At 46.7% G+C, this 19,581-nt stretch overlaps 2 non-coding genes and 1 pseudogene across 2 annotated transcripts; all 3 read left to right on the top strand.

The window, feature by feature from the left end:
• Positions 1-9,079: 9,079 nt before the first annotated feature.
• LOC136481169 (heat shock 70 kDa protein 1-like) lies at positions 9,080-17,110 on the top strand (annotated as a pseudogene).
• On the top strand, positions 14,150-14,236 carry LOC136484539 (small nucleolar RNA Z195/SNORD33/SNORD32 family). Its single transcript, XR_010766059.1, has one exon. It is a non-coding gene; the product is annotated as a small nucleolar RNA Z195/SNORD33/SNORD32 family (small nucleolar RNA).
• LOC136484554 (small nucleolar RNA Z196/R39/R59 family) lies at positions 14,338-14,421 on the top strand. The gene has a single exon (XR_010766069.1). It is a non-coding gene; the product is annotated as a small nucleolar RNA Z196/R39/R59 family (small nucleolar RNA).
• Positions 17,111-19,581: the final 2,471 nt, after the last annotated feature.

Below are 19,581 nucleotides of genomic sequence, written 5' to 3'. Positions count from 1 at the left end.
AAAAATTAAAATATTAATGTTAAAATGATGTGAAAACAAATTTCCTGTCCAGAACCAATAGTTTTAATAATTTTAATTAAACACTACATTTTTGCATTAACAAAATAATAAATATTAGTTACATTATGTTTTATAATTATAACAAAAAATAAAAAAAGTTAGGTTATAGATTTTTCCTATGTGCAATAAAGAAAAAGAAAATCCATATTTTTAACAAAATAATTTTATGCCTTTTATTTAATTTACTATGTATTTAACAAGACTATTGCATTTCTATTAAAAAAATTTGCTCAAAACAGGCGGGTAACGAAACTGCAGCCCACCATTACTCCCGGGTGGGAAGCCCACCCGGGAGTAAAGGTGGGCTGTGGTTTCGTGGCCCGCCAAAAAAACCTTTACTCCCGGTGCGTATTACCAACCGGGAGTAAAGGTAAACCTTTGCTCCCGGTGCGTGTTACCAACCGGGAGAAAAGGTATACCTTTACTCCCGGTTGGTAACACGCACCCGGAGTAAAGGACCTTTACTCCCGGTGGGGGGCTGGCACCGGGAGTAAAGGGGTGTGGCATATATATGCCAGTGCCCAAACCCCTCGTCGCCCCATCTTCTTCCTTGCGTTGTCGATCTTCGCCACCGCGCGGGCCATCGCCGATTCCTCTCCCCCGCTGCGCCCACGCTACCCGGCCCGCCACACTGAGGACGCCACCGCCACCCTGCCCGACGCCGGTCGTCGCCACCACCTCACGCGCATCCGCGGTCCTCGCACGCGCGTTCGCCATGCCGCTGCCGCCGCGACCCCGTCGACCCGGCCCCAACATCACCGCCGACCACGGTCCCCACGACACCCTCCACCTCTACGCCGTCCGCACCGACCACCGCCCTCGTCGTCGGCCCTCCACCGCGCGCGCCCACGCGCCACCCACCACCACTCGCCGACGACCTCGCGGTGCCAGCTGCTGCCCGCCCTAGCCCAACGCGCGGGACACACCCTCCAGCGCGTTGACCGCAGCCCCGGCCCAGGCCGCTCCACGCCGACGATGAACTCCCCCGCACCGACACCGCCCCGGCCCGGCCCGCCTCACGTCGTCATCGTCAGCACGCCGGCCGCCTCCACCGTGTCGCCACCCCTAGTTCGCGCCGAGCACCGCCCCTGGCCTGGCCCGCCTCACGTCGTCGTCGTCAGTAGAGACCGTAGTGTGCGCACCCCCGACGCCGGTCGCCACCGCGCCGACACGGCCCGGCCCGCTCTGCTGCGCCGACCACCGCCCTGGCCCACTCTGCGCCGACGTCGAGACCACGCTGCTCGTCTTGCCATACATCCTTGTCCTCGACCGCGATCCATATGTCTTCGTCATTTGTATTGATATGCATGTATATATACGTCGCGGAGCACCGCCGCCCTTGTTCGCCCATGCGTTTCTATGTATACGGTGGAGCACCGCTGCCCTCGTTCGCCCTAGGGTTTAGGGTTTATACGGTGGAGCACCGCCGCCCTCGTTCGCCCTAGGGTTTAGGGTTTATACGGCGGAGCACCGCCGCCCTCGTTCGCCCTATGGTTTAGGGTTTATACTGTGGAGCACCGCCGCCCTCATTCACCCATGTGTACAAACATATATACGGTGGAGCGGAGCACTGCCACTCTCGTCACACCGCCCTCTCTCACGGCCTAGTCGATCAACATTCGTATTATCGTTATCATTAACGCTAAACAATCACACTAGGGTGAATTGCATCGGTGACTATGGCGAACCGCGTTGTTGATGTCACCGACGTGGTTAGCCCAAGTCACCGACGCAATTCGCCCTCAGCCATTTATGTATAGCCCTAATTTGCCCTAGTACCGACACAGTTCGCCCTAGTGTGGCGAATTGCGTCCGTGACCGAGGGGCAAGATTTAATAATGCATATTGTTCGTAGATTTTATGCATGTAAGCAAAGATTTGACGTACTATATATTGGTTTTGTTTTTTGAAACTAGATGGCCGACCCGAGAAACATGGATGAGGAGGAGTTGATGATGAATTTGATCAACACTGGCACTCAAGTTGCCGGCGATGATGGTGCTAAAAATAACGTGCAATAGGATGCAGATGACGGGAGTCAGTACTTAGCTCTTGAACAAAATGAGCAACAAGATATTGGCCAAGTATATATTTTTTATTATTAGCTATATATATTATCATATGTCTTATGTGTGCTCATGACATTAAAATAATGTTTATGTTTTGTAGCCCTCTGGATCGACATCAACAACTACAACGAAGAGTAAAAATGTTTGAGGTCCCAAAAAGCCATTGGAGGGCCGCTTCATCATCTTGGAGTTCAATGTGGATACAGGCGAACTGGGGGGGCCAAATAAAACAAAATTCGTGCACCACTGTGGTTACCTTGTAAGGGACTGGCTCCCGATCAGTACTCGCGAATGGAAGAAGAAGACCAATGCTCCTCATATCAGTTTTATCTCCGATCATGACAAGACGTTAATTTGGAATGATGTCTTGGAACATTTCATGCTCCAAACAGATGGTTATGATGATATAATAGATGGTGATGAATTGAAGGAGCGAGTTAGGGATTGGGCAATGAAGAAGATGGCCACCCAGTTTCAGACTTGGAAGAAACACCTATACACGACGTATGTCAAGAAGAACATAGCACCAGATTTCACTGTCCCAGACCCGATCTCAAAGCAGAGGCCCTATTAGGATGAGTTTGTACAATACAAGACGTCGGAAGAGGGTGTGAGTCGGGTGATAAAGAACCAACGTAATTTCCAACAGAAGACATACCACCATAACTTGGGATCAGGTGGCTACTCGACTGCCATTAAGAAGTGGAACAAAATGGAAGCAGACCTTCTTGCCAAGGGTATCAAACCAGAATCACTCGAGTGGGGAGAGCGTGCAAAGAATTGGTTTTTCGCTCATGGGGGAACACTGGACCAGGAGATAGGGAAGTGCATTTATGGCGCAAGATTGCAAGAAGCAGCAGAAAGATTGTTTTATGCTCAGAGAGCTACTGCTAGTGGTGCATTCAGGCCCAACAGAGAGAAGAATGAACTGACGTACGCCATCGGGACTATTGAACACGGTGGCCAAACTAGAGGCAAAGGAAGTGTCTCGTGGGAGCATGGATTCCCTCAGGACAGACCTTCCTATAGAAGCCGCCAGAGAAAGAAGGAAGAAGAGGCACAGCAGCTCCAGAGGTTGGAGGAAGCGGTGTGTGAAGCACAGGAGCAGGAAAAAAAACTTGAAGCGAGAATGCAGGAGGAAATCAGAAGGCAAGTGCAAATAGCAGTGAGTGCAAGCAAGCAGGCATCAGAGCCAGGAGTCAACATTAGCCCCCCCTGCTCAGTTGAAAAGCAGCTGTGCTTCCACGGAGATACCAAATCAAGGGGACACAGGACTGCGCTTCCCTGTGGATGACGTCACTGAACCTTGTACATCATGTGAGCTACACATTCCAAAGGGGAATTCCACAATCAAGGTGGCTATCGGTCTTGTTAATCCTATCGACCGAACCAAGACATAAATGATTCATGGGAATATAATCCAAGAAGGATATGCTACCATCTCGGTAGATAAAGCTGAAAAAGGTTTTAGTGATTTGCCTCTTGACATTCCTGGAGGTGATGGCGAGAAGACTCTAGGAGAAGCAGAGAAGACATTCATTCTATGGCACAAGCGCTACATCATCATTCACGTGATGTCGCCTCCACCTCCTCCTGAACTACCTCACCATAGGTGCGGATGAAAACACTACATCATTAATTTATATTGGCTTAAATAATTAACAATCTGCTCATAATAATATGTCATTCCTTTTTTTTGTAGCAGATCCTCCCCCAACCTAAGTCCAATTGTTCAATCGCCAGATCATCATAGTGCTCTGTACGATGACAATGTGTTGGAAGGCGAGGCTGCATCCACACCATCTCCAAGGAGGTCTCCAACACCGTAGCCGCCACCTCTAAGGAGGTCTCCAACGCTGCTGCCACCACCTCCAAGGAGGTCTCCAACGCCTCCCCCGCCCCCGCCTACCAAGAAGCCAAGTACTAGCAAGAGGCCAGCCCTGCAAACGAAGAACCAGCCCCCACCGGCAAAGAAAGCCACCGTGAAACCAAGGGCTATTCCCAAAATAATATCTGAAGAGAAGGAAGAAGTAACTGATGCATATAAAAAAGATATGTCCAGATTCTATGACAAACTTAAAAAGGATCAAGAAGTAAGGAGAAACCCAGAGAAACTGTACTTCTTCATAGCTCCAGATATTCTAAGAAAAAAGGTGGCTTCTTACCAGCAACAACAGCGGAATCTCATAAGCCGTCCAAAGCAATGTTAACGGACTATGACCGCACTCTCACCAAGTCAATTGAGGCGGCACAGAAAAAGAAGCGGGCAGGGAAAGGAGTTGCACAACTCGGACAACAATCGCACCAATCAGTCCCCCCGCTAGTTGTTGGTAATGAATATGGTTCGAATTTTGGATTAATGCATCAGGCAAACATACCTCTGGATGTCGATTTGGATCACCTTGGTGAATTTATTGAAGAGACTGGTCTCGACCTTTACCAGATGTTTGGTGATAGAAACATTGAGAGTGCGGCGGAGGTTGATATTTGGAAGAAAAAATTTGTACTAGGCCAGAGTCTATACAACCCTCAAGCCTTAGGTGATCTAGGGACGCAAATGTACCTGCTAAACAAGTGGTACATGCAGGCGTCTACCGGTGGATACTTCTGCGTTGGTGTCAGAATTAGAGACGAACATTGGTTCCGTGGCGATGATGTTATGTATGCTGACTTTGCAGAATTTCATCAACTATGCCACCTGACCTCTCTGGACAAAGTTATCATTAGCTGCTATTGCCTGTAAGTAATAATTCTTTAGATCTATTATTAAACTCATCATATGTGTGTATATGCATATAAATTATCCTAACAAGTACTATATATATGCAGATTTACAATGACAGAGCGTAGAAAGAAAGGCTGCAATGAAATTGATTTTGTTGATCCCCATATAGTATTCAAAGACCCAGTTACTCCAAAGCCTAATTGGAAGTCTGAGTCAGAGAGTAACCTCATGAACTTCTTAGTGAACCAACGCCACAAGAAGGATATACTCTTCCCCTACAACTTCAAGTGAGTGTTAATAATGTCGATCATCCTTAATGGCTCATATGTTGATTCTAGTTAATTAATGAGTGTTATGCGTTATATCCTATAAACACATGCAGCAATCACTCTATATTGATGGACATCGATCTGGTGAAAAGTCACTTGATAATCTATAACTCGATGAGAAAACCACAACAAGACTACCAAGATATGATAGATATTATCCAGAGGTAATTTCGGTATCTCTAGCAACTATATATACACACAAACATGATGATTAACTATATCTGATGACGTGGCAAATTTTTTATTGGACAGTGTTTGGAAAACCTTTATTGAGAAGCAACACATGGGAAAATGCAAAGCGCCACTGATTGTAATCCCTTTGAAAGTAAGTCCCCTAAATTGCATCATCTTTATTAATTAAACATATAGCTTTCACCGGATCACCAGATTGGATGACAAATCTTTTTCTCGTAAAGCGATGTCTGAGACAGGAACAGGGGAACAACTACTGTGGTTACTATGTTTGCGAGTTTATCAAGCAGGTCTCCCAAAGAACTCCTACAGAGAGACTCAAAGTACGTTAAAAATACACTATATATTCATTTAATTATTATTATTGATTGTGTTACTATGTCTTTATATATATATATATGTATGTACATATATTAATTTATTTTCCTTTAATTCAAACCTGTAGGCTCGATGGTTGGAGGAAAAGGTCATACGCCAAGACCAGTTCAAAGTAATTCAAGAGTCTATAGCCGGATTTTTTAATGACCAGGTCATCGATTCCAAGGACGAGTTCTACTTCGACCCAACACTGCCATGGAAGCCAAGCTAGAGGATGAGAGGAAACTTGTTATATCACAACAACTGTAATGCAATCTTTTGTAATATATGCACATGAAATAATATAATGTAAAATACACATATGCATGCATGCATGTAAATATATATATGATGCATGCATGCATATATATATATAGTCCTATGCTTGAATTGTGTCATTTAATACGTTCATTGTGCTTGAACCGAAACATACTATACGCGCATATAAATGTATTATTAGCTGTGTACAATACGACTTCAAAAACCTATTTTAAAAAGAAAACAAAAAAATGAAAAGAAAAAAATAACCTTTAGTCCCGGTTGGTATTACCAACCGGGACTAAAGGGTGCCGGCCCCGTGCCATGTCAGGAGGCACCTTTAGTCCCGGTTGGTGTTACCCACCGGGACTAAAGGTCCCCCTTTAGTCCCGGTTCCTGACCCGGGACTAAAGGACCACCCTTTAGTCCCGGATGCTTGCTCCCGGGTGGGGAACCGGGGCTAGAGGGGGTTCCCCACCGGGAGTAAAGCCCGTCTCTGTACTAGTGGATATTCTGGCTGGCCCGGGCGAATTGTGGGACATCGTTCCCTTCACTCACGATGTCGTGTTGAACCTGACGAGCGCAACCCCGGGTGCCACCCGCCAGGCCAGGCGCATGGGGCGCAACGTGCTGTACCGACGGTGCCGGTGCAGACGACGGCTGATTCTGCCGTTGTTGTCTTAATTCCTCAGTGTGTGCTTGCGCAGACGCGAGGGCTCCCACACGTGGGTCTGGAGGGTGTGAGTCCGCACAGACTCTGCAACCACGGGCGATTGTCGCGGAGCGTCCGCCATAGCGTACTCCCAGGACAGACAGTGGCGGGGTGCCACGTCACCGATGCTTGAACCGTCGCTCTCGCCATCATCATCCGGAAGTTTGTGAGGAATGGCAGGAACGAAGCCCACTACTCCCACGAACTCGGACGTGAGGGGGGACGGTGTCGGCATCCTTCGGAGTCCCCGAGCGTAGGCGTCCGCGGAGGACGCAAGGCCGCAGGGGAACCGATCGTATGGCGTTTGTGGCGTGGGTGATACATTTCCTCCGGGTGACTGGTGAGAGATAGTAAATAAAGAGTGAGTAGCACGCATATTACTCACAGTGGGGTTTGAGCAGAGAGTTTGCTCGGAATGAAGCGCAGATGTCGCGCTGACGAAGTCGCGCGTCCCGGAGTCGATGGAGGACGTTCCTTCGATGGGTGCCGGGTCGCGAGCCTCCTCGCGGAGGTGGAGTACGCCGAGCCGGTCGGCGACGAAGTCCAGGCTCTCAAAGCGGAAGGCCTGGAATGGCTCGAAGACGGGTGGAACCCGCATCCCGGCGGGCGAGACTGCGGGGAACTCCAGCGAGCCAAAACGAATCGTATCGTCGGAGCCCGCCACGGTGGGAGTGGCGGAAAGATGGGTCATCCGATGACCAAAAGGTGTTGAACGTACAGCGTCTTCCCCACGGACGGCGCCAACTGTCGGTGCAGAAAGTGACCAACTAGTAAATATTTATAGTTTTGCTGTACGTTATGATCGGAGGTTGCCTAGCACACAATGACACAGGATTTATACTGGTTCAGGCAACGTGCCCTACGTCCAATCGGGGTCGGTCGGCGACTTTATTCCTGAGCCCAGGTGCTTAAAGTCTATAGTGGGGGTACAAACGAGAAGGAGGAAGAAGGTGGGATACAAGAGGTTCGGTTGGCTCCGACCGGATGGGTCGCGGTCGGAACTGGGTGGTACTGCGGTTGTTGGTGTCGATCTAGTGAGTCTGGGCTTGAAGAAGTCGATCTCCCCTTCGGGGGAGGGAGCGCATCCCCTTTTATAGATGAAGGGGATGGCTCTTTACAGGTGAGAGGGAGAGAGCACATATATTTCTAAGTCTTGCTGCCTACGGTGATGAAAACTGGATAATGGTTGAAGCCTCCCAATACTGTCGATGTCGCTGTAGGATGTCGGATGTGCACGGGGGGTCGAGATATCTTATTCAGGAAGGATGGACGCGGATACCTGCAAATACTTCTAGATGCCTGGTGGCATGTGACGAGCCGCGCTATGTTCACCCGGTATGGCAAATCCTGGAGCCCATACCGCAATTGGTGTCCAGAGACACACGGAGGGGGCTTACCATATGGGAGTTTCTAGCGGCCCCTACAATACTTTATGTCAGGGTGGCTGCAGAGCACTGCTTCATGCAGGGTATGGTCCCTGGTACAGTGGTGTTGACTTGTGAGCCATGCCTTGCCTTTCTCCGCACGCCTTCTGGTTCTTTCCGAGCGGGCGTCCCCGGTCGGATGGTCCCCAGTCGGTTCTGGCGCGCCAGTCGGAGAAGAGCGGTGAGCAGGCTTTCCGCGAGCCCCGGTCGCGGGGTCGGAGTCGGAGGCGGTCCTCGGGTCAGGCTTTCCGGGTGGAGGCCGTGCGGAGGCAGCCAAGGCCTGACGCTAGCGCTCCGATCGGAGAGGCCGTTCGGAGCTGGCCTGAGCCTGAGCTAGTGCTCCGGTCTGAGAGATGGGCCGAAGGCGGCCTAGGCCTGAAGCGAGTGCTCCGGTCTGTTGGTTTTATACTTTCGGGCCGGTCCAGAAGAAAGAAATGCCGTTTTCCTGGGCCGAGCCCTGGCGTGGAAGCCGGTCCCCGAGGGACCCCGGGTATATGAACCCGACACCCGCGGTCGAGTTTTTTTTTGGTTTTGCAGATACACTACACGTCACATGTGGTGCGAAAAGTCAAATCTTTTATCTGATCTCCTGCCATGTGTGCAAGATGTAGGTGGTACTGATGCAGACATGCCTAGCTATGTACTAACTCAACTCACCAGTTATTAATAATATCTGAATTCACAATTCAGTAGTCCAGGACTCCGACAGCTCGCTCTTTGTTCTTCGCCAAGGCAATGAGTCCATCTACTTGCTCCTCTACGTTGACGACATCGTCCTCACGGGCTCCTCCACCGACATCCTCCGCCGAGTCATCCGCACCATCAACGCCGAGTTCAAACTCAAGGACATGGGGCCGGTGCACTTCTTCCTCGGCATTCAGGTGTAGCGGCGCCCAGACGGCTTCCTGCTTCAACAACAGCAGTACGCCATCGACCTGCTCGATCGCGCCAGGATGGCCGACTGCCGGCCCAGCGACACGCCGGTTGACACGTTCGGGAAGCTCTCCACCACCACCGGGACTCCCTTGTCCACCGCGGACGCTTCAGACTACCGGAGTCTCGTCGGCGCGCTCCAGTACTTGACCATGACGAGGCCGGACCTTCAATACGCCGTCCAGCAAGCGTGTCTACACATGCATGCTCCCACAACGGCGCATCAAGGTCTTGTCAAGCGGATTCTCTGATACATCCGCGGCACTACGGAGCTCGTACTTCATCTCCGACGATCTTCCCAGTCCGACTTCGTCGCATACTCGGACGCGGATTGGGCAGGGTGCCCCGACACATGGCGTTCCACCTCCGGCTACTGTGTGTTCATGGGGGACTCGTTAATTTCGTGGTCCTCTAAACGGCAAACAACAGTTTCCCGCTCAAGTGCCGAAGCCGAATACCGAGGGGTTGCCAATGCTGTGGCCGAATGCATCTGGATCAGACAACTGCTCAGCGAGCTCGACTGTCCCCTGAACAAGGCAACAGTCGTGTTCTGCGACAATGTCTCCGCTTGCTACATGAGCTCTAATCTAGTGCATCACAAACGAACGAAGCACATAGAGCTTGATGTCCACTTCGTGCGGGAGAAAGTCGTTGTTGGCCAATGCAAGGTTCTACATGTACCCACGACGCAACAGTTCGCCGATGTGATGACTAAGGGTCTACTGACGGCGAGCTTCAAGGAGTTCCGAAACAGTCTGTGCGTCGCCGGCAACGACGCTCACACTGAAGGGGGGTGTTAGCGACCATGATCACCACGTTCCATGGCTCTCCTTGATTGTAGCTAGCTAGGCAGTTACACTACCGTGATGTACATGTATATAGGCGTAAGCCTCTGAGCAATACAACTTGAGTTGTCCAATTTCTCTCTGCCTATCGCTTACCGTGTTCTTGCTCTGCATTGATTCCCAAGACAAAGGTCTAGTTAAATTTGCATACAACAGGGGTATATATGTTCTTGAGGGCAAATTTTCTGAATCCCCAGGACAAAATGCAGCTGCTATGTCCTGCACTTTTTGACATTGCAAGGAACATGCTCATACCAGCTCTGATCTTCACAGATCTACAATTTGGTCAACATACAGTGCTTGCTTTCTTGCTTCCATGGCTTCAGAGTTCAGAGTTGAGCTTTCTTGCTTCCATGGCATCAGAGTTCAGAGTTGAGCCACAGACCAGATCCGTTCCAGTTTCCAATGCAGGCATAGAAAGGACTCAACACGTCTGCAACATTTTCGTACCAACCTTTAAATAGTAACCTCTGCAGTGAACAGTAATAGACCTGGAGTCCTGGACTACTGAATTGTGAATTCAGATATTATCAATAACTGGTGAGGTGAGTTAGTACATAGCTAGGCATGTCTGCATCAGTACCACCTACATCTTACACACATGGCAGGAGATCAGATAAAAGATTTGACTTTTCGCACCACATGTGACGTGTAGTGTATCTGCAAGACAAAAAAAAAAAAACTCGACCGGGGGTTAAGACTGCCCTCGCAGCATTACAAATAAGAAGAAGGGCATTCTCACCCGGCCGAGAAAACCCCTAAACCCCCGCCCCCACCCTTACACGGTGGCTTTCCGTCGCCTAAGTGAGAATTGGGCCGGTGCCCCCCAAGTGCTTTGGTTATGGGGACGGACGAGATGATTTTTTTAACCTCAGTCTGAAATTCGCTCCCACGGGGAGTCGAACCCAGGACTTGAGGAGTGCCGCTGGGTCACCTAACCGTTTGAGCTAGGCGCCCTTTGGCGTATCTGCAAGACATGAATCAGCTGTCTTCAGAGATATGGTTCAGCTGTCATACACACACATTTTTCGCTTGCCGAAATCAGATGCATGGTCCCTTGAAACGAAATGAAGTGACCCTTCCTTCATTCATCAGTCTTCACTCTTCACTGATGAGATGAGGGCGCCCTTAATCTAGAGGCAGGGAACAGTAACATATATATCACCATCCAGCTTAGATTTATGAAGGACTACTGTTAGTAGGATAGCAGAGTAGGACGCACATGCTTAATTAATTTGACAGGACCATTTCAAATCACACACGTCATTAAGTGATGACTGATGAGATGTGGCTTGGAGTTGGAGATATATATAATTCAGAGATTAGTAGTATCTCACAAGCCATGTCTCTCAGGTCAGGTCATTCAGTGATGACATACAGTGTGAGGCTTGTGAATGATCGCTCTAGTGCTTTCTGCACAAAACTGGTTTAAGCAGAATGCCGAATGCGTGGATTCTTGGATGGATGGTGCAGTTGTAGGTATCTGTTAACGTACATCACCTACAAATCCCTGAGGACTCCTTTCCCTGAAAGTTAAGACACATCAAGTTCCCATGGTGGATAAGAAAGACAGTGGCAGCAGACACATGAGCACAACTCATTCCACTTGCTCCAAGAACAACTCTGCTTCTCTGCACACTACTACTATAAGAAAAAAGGCTCAGCTTTGTGGATAGTACAAAGGACCTTTAATTTAGTTTAATTTAATCTGCTGCGAATTTTTGCTACTGAACTACTGATACAGATCCACAGACAGGCCCAATATGATTCAGGCAAATTGAAGGAGTCGAGAATCTCAAGCCATTATAGTACGTTATAACATAGTAATCCAGTACTACTGTTAGTTGTAGAGTGTAGAGGTTACTTTTTGAAGGCCGTGATGAGAATGTTGCCATGTTGGAACGAAGACTCTCCTTGCTCTGCTTTGGAATCTGTGGCTCAACTCTGATTCTCTATGAAGCCAAGGAAGCAGGCACTGTGGATCTCTGTCAAGAGCGGGTAAGACTAGAGCATGTTACTTGCGATATAAAAAAGTTCAGTAGATAGCTGCGTCATTTTGTCTTGGGAATCAACATTAAAATCTGGCCCGTTGGAGTCGAGCTTGTCAGATTCCGCCTCGAGCTGCTGCTGCTTTAGCCGTTGCACGTAATCTATCCGCCTCCATTTCACTTTCGTCTGTTTTTTTTTCCTTCTTTTTTGTGCGTGTACGTGAAAGACCCGAACAAGAAAAGCAAACTGGATTGTTTTGTCGCCATTTTCACTGAGCAAAAGTGCAACTGATCCGCCTCCAACGGATCAGGTTTACAACTGTTGTTTAAGTGGTTTTGGCTCAGGCTGCCGCTACCCCTAGGGGACGAGCGGATCGATCGCCGGGAGCAAACAATCACCATGTCCGTATGCCGCAGTCGCCTCTCCATGACCAAGCTATCCATGAGCAGCCTGCACGTCCTAGACGCGCCGCCATTGTGTGGCCCACGCCGTCCACGCGCTGCTGCGAGATTGACGGGAATTTCGACCGGATAAAATTCTCATCAACTCTTTTAGATTGGGGATTAAGTGATTAACTGAACAAGCTCCTAAGGAGTCGTTTAACAAATCCATTGAAGGGTCTTCTTTCCCTTTGATTTGATAAAAAACGAATTAGAAGGTTTGTTTTAAGGAGTTTTTGAAGTGGCCAGACTTAGGACATTTTGAAGTGGCCAGATTTGATAAAAAACGATGATGAAGTGGGCGCCATGGCCACATCTGCCATACCCCAGCAGCACAGCATGTTTCGGCCCGTGGGCCTCTTTGCATCCTGACCTGTGCTCCTTCCTTTTTTTTTCCCTCCTCTTTGCATCCTTGGCCCAGGGCCGTCTGGAAAGGGATGCCAACAGGGCCGTGTCCATAGTTTTCAGGGCCTTGGCCGAATGGGTCACATGAGCCCTTTTTAAACTAATATATAGTTTGTCGTTTGTAGTAGCATATAATCAGTACTACTGAGCATCCCAATTGTTACAGAACCTACTCTCAATCCCCCCCCTTTTTTTTTAAGATTGAAAAAACTACTCCCTAAATACTTCTAATCTTTCCACACTTGGGAATTACCAATTCAATCGTGAAAACATAGGCGTGCGTAACTGTCGGCCAATGTGGAGGGGGAAGGCCGTAGGAAGAACAAGGACAAAGGTTCTCAATGCAAACATACGAGAGGAAATGGAAAGTGTCAAAGTGGTTCGGGTGATTTTGAAAATTGTCCGGGATTCCTGATACAAAATTGGTTTTTATATTTTAGGAGCAAGATCTTAAAAACTGTTAGAGAGACCCAACATATACAAAAAATATGCTAATATTTATGATACATGATGAATATCAGTACATTAATAATGCAACATATATGTTCTTAATATTAGTAGATATGAATATTAATAATGTTTTCTAATAAAGCTAATGAAACCTTAAAAAAGTTCGATTTCTCAAAAGTAGATGCGGAATTATTTTTAGGATGGAGCTTGTAGTACTTCACAATACAAATATGAAGTTTTTCTTTACAAAAGTTTTCATCGATTCAATCAATTAATAAAAATACAAAGTCTCCACTTTTGAGACATGGTTTGACCAACTTTTGCACTAACCATCCAACTCCACCGTCACTCGCAACGCGACACAGACCGTCATCTTCGTCCTTTCTCTCCCCTGTTCTTGCTCCTCCGATCCGCACCGAATCCGAGTGCCACATCGGGGATGCCTCCAAGAACCAGGTCGCCATGGCCATGAACCCCATCAACACCGTCTTTGGTGAGTTGACGACCCTGACCCCCTCCCCGGCCCCCTTGGTTGTACTGAACTACCGATGGTCCCCGCTTTGCTACTGCTTGCTGGATTAGATGTGACGATCTTGGCTCCCGTTCTAGCTCAGCTTGTACTGAATTTTTCTGTAGGCCAGTGCAAAGTTCTTGATTTCTCACGGAATCCCTGCTCGTGTAGTTTATCACTTTGATGAAGTACATTGGATGGATCTGTTGCTGGTTGCGAGTTATTTCACTCAGATTTATTGGATCTGTGCGCCTGCTTAGTTCAGTTCAGTTGACCGCTGTTGGGATGGTTGACTTCGTGTTAATCCATTTGACTCGTGTTTAGTCTTATGTGTCTACTTAACAGAAACGATATAATTGTTTTTATACTTAGAACATGTGACACCATTTGCCTCCACGTGCTCTGTAATTAGGCTGTTGTGTGTAACCCAGAAAAATACACCTTTTTTAAGGGGGAAATGAGGATACTATATCCATAACACGCATATGCATATCGGATGATGATCAGACTACATCATGCACTACCATATGATCTCCTTTTTGTATCTTTTCTTTTGAAGGAGCCGAAGCAATCCAACAGTTAGCTGAATTTGAACAGTTTTGACCCTTTTGAGAGTTTATTTCCTTGCAGCGTTATTCTACAACCTGTGATGTAAATGTACCCATTTGCTTAAAAGTCAGTGATTATTCAAAACACAATCACCTCTTTTGACTGAGGTTGCATGCTTTTACTTAAGGCATTGTTTTTTATGTGAAGAAGCATTGGGCATTCTTGCAATGCCATTTGGTATCTGAGACATGGCCTTTTTTATGCTATATGCGGCTGGAAATATGGCAAATAGCTAGGAGGAATAAATCTTGTGACACTGACTGCTCCTTAATTATTTTTTCGGGAACGTGCTTAGCACGTGTTTCATTAATAAGATGAAAGAAGTTTTGTTACATGCCCAGCATCACCAAGTAGCGAGGTGCCACACAGCGATGGGGTAAACACACAAACACAAGGCACCGTTTGGACGGTGGAACTCTCGCTGTTGTACTAACTAAAAACAAATTTAGCGACCTAAGCAGGAAGCACCCCAACGGGTTAAGAAGGGCGAAGCGCGAGCAGCGACGAGAGTCTAGAGAACCCAGCACCGACCCAAGTGTTCACTTCTTCCAAGATGAGGTGGAAGAGCTGGGTTGTTGTGTCCGAGACACGCCATTAAAGATCCGGCGATTGCGCTCTTTCCATAGGCTCCAGGTTATAAGCAACACGGCAGAATCGAATCCGCGTCTGGTCGCTTTGGGGACCGACTTGCGCGCCTGCTGCCACCAATCGCAGAGAATTGAGTTGTGCTGTCTCCTCCTTAATTAGCCTCCTAGTATATATAAGTTTACATGCCAACATTCTCCTTTTAGTGTTGTGCAAACCTACTACGCTGGTGCTTTATTTTGTTGGTTCTAGACTAGAATAAACATACATTAGCAATCTGCAATTGATCTAACTATTGGCCTGCTGTATGCTCATTGAAGTGTGTATCGTTCTAGCTGTTGCCTTCAGTTGTGAACTTAACATTCTCATTAGTTCTTTAATGAGAAGTTTGTAGTCCACATGATTTAAATTAATGTTACCTCCTACCATCTGTAGAACAGTTACCCACTTCTGAATGTATTATACTTGCAATAGACAGTTACTAGTCCTTGTATTAGCATTACATGATGTTTTACTTCCCTAGTACCCTGTAGGAAGTCTATGCTGATATGTATTGGTGATTTTCTTTATTTATTAGATTAGAAACATATCATTTATGTGTACAAAAAATTATACTGCAATTACTGACACATAATATCCTTTCTGCAGATGCTAAGCAGCTCATTGTTAGGAGATTTTCGGATGCTTCTGTACAGAGTGACATTAAGCTCTGGCCTTCAAGGTTATTTCGGAGCCTGGTGACAAGCCCATGATCAGTACAAGGGTGAGGAGAAGCAGTTTTCTTCTGAGATATCTCCTCTATGGTTCTCATCAAGATGAGGGAGCAGTTGTCACCGTTCCTACCTACTTCAATGACTCCCAGAGGCAGGTCACCAAGGATGCTGGGGTAATTTGCTGGTCTAAATGTCATGCATATCATCAAGGAGCCAACTGCTGCTGCTATTGCTTATGGTCTTGACAAGAAGGCTACGACAGCTGGTGAGAAGAATGTTCTTATCCTTGAACTTGGAGGAGGTACTTTTGATGTCTCTCTTCTCACCATTGAGGAGGGTAATTTTGAGTTCAAAGCAACAGCTGGTGACACTCACCTTGGTGGTCAGGACTTTGACAACCGAGGTGAACCACTTTGTCCAAGAGTTCAAGAGGAAGAACAAGAAGGAAATCACTGGCAACCCCAGGGCTCTCAGGAGGCTGAGGACACCATGTGAGAGGGCGAAGAGGACCCTCTCCTCCATGGGGCAGACACCATTGAGATTGACACACTGTATGAGGGCATTGAATTCTACTCCACTATCACCCATGCCAGGTCTGAGAAGCTCAACATGGGTCTGTTCAGGAAGTGTATGGAACCTGTTGAGACCCTCAGGGATGTAAAGATGGACAAGAGTTTTGTGCACGATGTTGTCGTTGTTGGTGACTCCACTAGAATTCCAAAGGTGCAGCAGCTTCTCCAGGACTTCTGCAATGGTAAAGAGCTGTGCAAGAGCATCCACTCAGATGAGGCTGTTGCCTATTGTGCTGCTGTCCAGGCTGCCATCTTGAGTGGTGAGGGCAGTGAGAAGTTTCAGGACCTCCTGCTGTTGGATGTTACTACACTTTCTCTTGGTCTGTAGATGGCATGACTGTTCTGATCCCGAGGAACACGACCATCCCCATCAACAAGGAACAGGTCTTCTCTACCTATTCAGACAACCAGCCTGGTGTCCTTATTCAGGTGTATGAGGGTGAGAGTTCCAGGACCCGGGACAATAACCTGCTAGGCAAGTTTGAGCTCTCTGACATTCCTCCCGCACCCAGAGGTGTTCCTCAGATCACAGTTTGTTTTGACATTGATGCCAATGGTATCTTGAATGTCTCTGCAGACGACAAGACGACTGGCCAGAAGAACAAGATCACTATCACAAACGACAAGGGCAGGTTGAGCAAGGAGGAGATTGAGAAGATGGTCCAGGATGCTGAGAAGTACAAGTCTGAATATGAGGAACACAAGATTGAGGATGCAGTTGATGGCGTTATCCAGTGGCTTGATGGCAACTAGCTTGCTGAGGCTGATGAGTTTGAGGACAAGGTGAAGGAGCTGGAGGGCATCTGGAACCCTATCATCGGCAAGATGTACCAGGGTGCCGGACTGCCGGTGCTGACATGGCCAGTGGCATGGTCGAGGATGCACCGTCCGGAGGCAGTGGCGCTGGCCCGAAGATTGAGGAGGTCGACTAAGTTTGAAGAGCAATGGTTGGTTCTAGCCAGCATTATGTCTTCTGTTATGCTAGTGGTTCATTCATGGATCCACGGATTCAATGGATTCAAGCTGAATTAGTGGCTAATGTCCATGACATATCCTGGCTCAATAATTATGATTGGCTAGCTAACTGTTACTTCTGTGGATGCTTATTTCATCTTCATACATTCTTATTCATTCCTGTGCGATTTCCTGGGTATTGAACAGCTTGGTTGGTTTGTGTTGCCAGCTATTTTACTGAGTATAATCTAACCAGGTTAAACGCCTGCTTCTGTCTGCTTATCAGTGCAAATATCCAGCAAGGGAAAGCATTCTCTGGTAAGACGGTGCAATTCCAGTGTTTTCTTCTTAAGCCAAAAATTTACCTATAGTTCGTCGAATATTCATGATTGTGTGGTGCACCATACTTGATATACTTCAGTTCTATTTTGGAAAGATGGTGCAATTCCTGTGTTTTTTTTTTCTAAAGCTGAAAATATACCTCTAGTCAGTCGAATATTCATGATTGTGTCTATTTTGTTTAGGACCCCTTGGTTCTCTTTATTGATGGTTTCTACCTATTGTTGCGACTCCTCTGATATAACTTGCATGAGCATTTACTATTTTCTGGTGGTGGCAACAACATTGGTAATTAGTTTTTGCAGTTTGTATTTTGGTGAAATTTTGTTCAGCATTAGAGTTATTATCAAGTTTCAGAACGATTCTCTTCAGGAGGCAAGCTGAGATTTTCCTATCTAGCATTTGGCCACAGCTGCCTTGCCTGAGAATTTTGCAAATTGCAGCATTATGTGTACAATTTTAGTATTAATAGGACATCCCATGACATGCAAAAGCAGCCTAACTTTTTTTTCCTGAGCATTTCTAGAAATCAGCAGATCTTGATTGACCTTTATTGATGAACTATTTATATTTTTGTGCACATCTATTTCTTCTACAGTTACTCTGTTGCTCCATTGCGTTCTGATATCTTAAATATTGTCTGAATTATCATGATGGGCTTCTGGTGAGATCTTTATTTGCATATTTTAGCTTCTTTCATGTACACTATTACGCTACATTTTTGTTGCCAATATGCTTGGTTTCATCAGCGTTCTCTTGTTGGGTTCCTTGTCCAGGTTTTAGTCAAGTTTGACTGTTTGACCCTGTCATTCGTAAGATTTTATTAGCATTGTTATCTGGTGTGAAGTACATGAGCTTTGATGTAATCTTTTATGCATTCCTTGTAACAGCAAGAATTTTGGAAAATCTTTTTATACGGTGGGGTAATGGTAATGGTTCAGAGCGAGTCCATCTAGGTGGAAACATTTTTTCTAGCTGAATTTTAGCCATAATATACTGCATTGTTGGAAGAATTGACAACTCCAAAACAATTCTCCTGGATCATGCCACCTCAAAATATATATTGCCTTGCAACAAAAAATTTAACATATCGAGTCTTAGATTAAGAAATAAGAACCCAATTATCTTGAAGAAAATGGAACTATACAACTCAGACGAATTAGTTTACAAATATATAGGAGATGATAAATATACATGTGCGCGAGGCTTGAAGAGGGAAAGTTAAGGTGAACACCAGCACTGTATTCATTATTCTAAAACAATTGATTGTTAACAATTGTGGATGTCTTCTCTTCTGGCTGCATCACCAATCTGTTTAATTGCCCTGCTGTGTGTGTGGAGTCGGATGGAAACTTTCCCTGCCTGCTAATCACATAAATAATAGACGTATCAATGATTGATGCATGAAGATTACTGTGGTTATGTAAGGAATTGGAGTACAAGCAACAATTATAGTACTAATCTTGTTTAAAAAAAATTATAGTACTAATCTGAAAAACCACTTTGGGCTTATATAGTAGTAAAAGAGTGCAAATTAATTACCTGAATGCATGAGCTACCCTCGATCTTCGTTCACCTACATTCATCCAAACCAACTAGTACTAATCTTTGAGCCAGCCAATGTTGCATTTTCCAATATGGCTGATCTTGTCCCATTCGGAGCTACCTGGAGATGAGGAGGATTCGTATAGCTTCTTGTTGCAACCCATCTCGAGATACCTTGGGTTTACAGCTCGCAGGTATTCTGGAAGCGTGTCCATGGTGGTGTCCTGCAGTCCAAGGCTGTCGAGTGCTGCGACACCTTCTAGAACCTCCAGCTATGTGCAGCGAAGAATCCTTATCTTCTGCAACCTAGGGAGGCCGCTGATCCTCTTCAGCTAAGGGCAGTGAAACACGTCAAGTTTCATGACTGAAGGGAAGTTCTCCACATCCACATGTGTCAGGTTGGTGAGCTGATACAGGTACTCCGTATTTCTCTAAGAGCATGCCTCTTGCTGCTGGCAAGGCCCGGTGGAAGACAGCTCAGCTTGCAGTTTTCGATTTTGAGCGCGTGTTTAGTTTCAGGAAGTTGAAATTTGGGGTTATTGTAGTACTTTCGTTTTTATTTGGC

The sequence above is a fragment of the Miscanthus floridulus genome, chromosome 9 (genome assembly GCF_019320115.1).
Source record: "Miscanthus floridulus cultivar M001 chromosome 9, ASM1932011v1, whole genome shotgun sequence".
Lineage (NCBI taxonomy): Eukaryota > Viridiplantae > Streptophyta > Magnoliopsida > Poales > Poaceae > Miscanthus > Miscanthus floridulus.
This window is presented reverse-complemented; position numbering and strand designations above follow the sequence as displayed.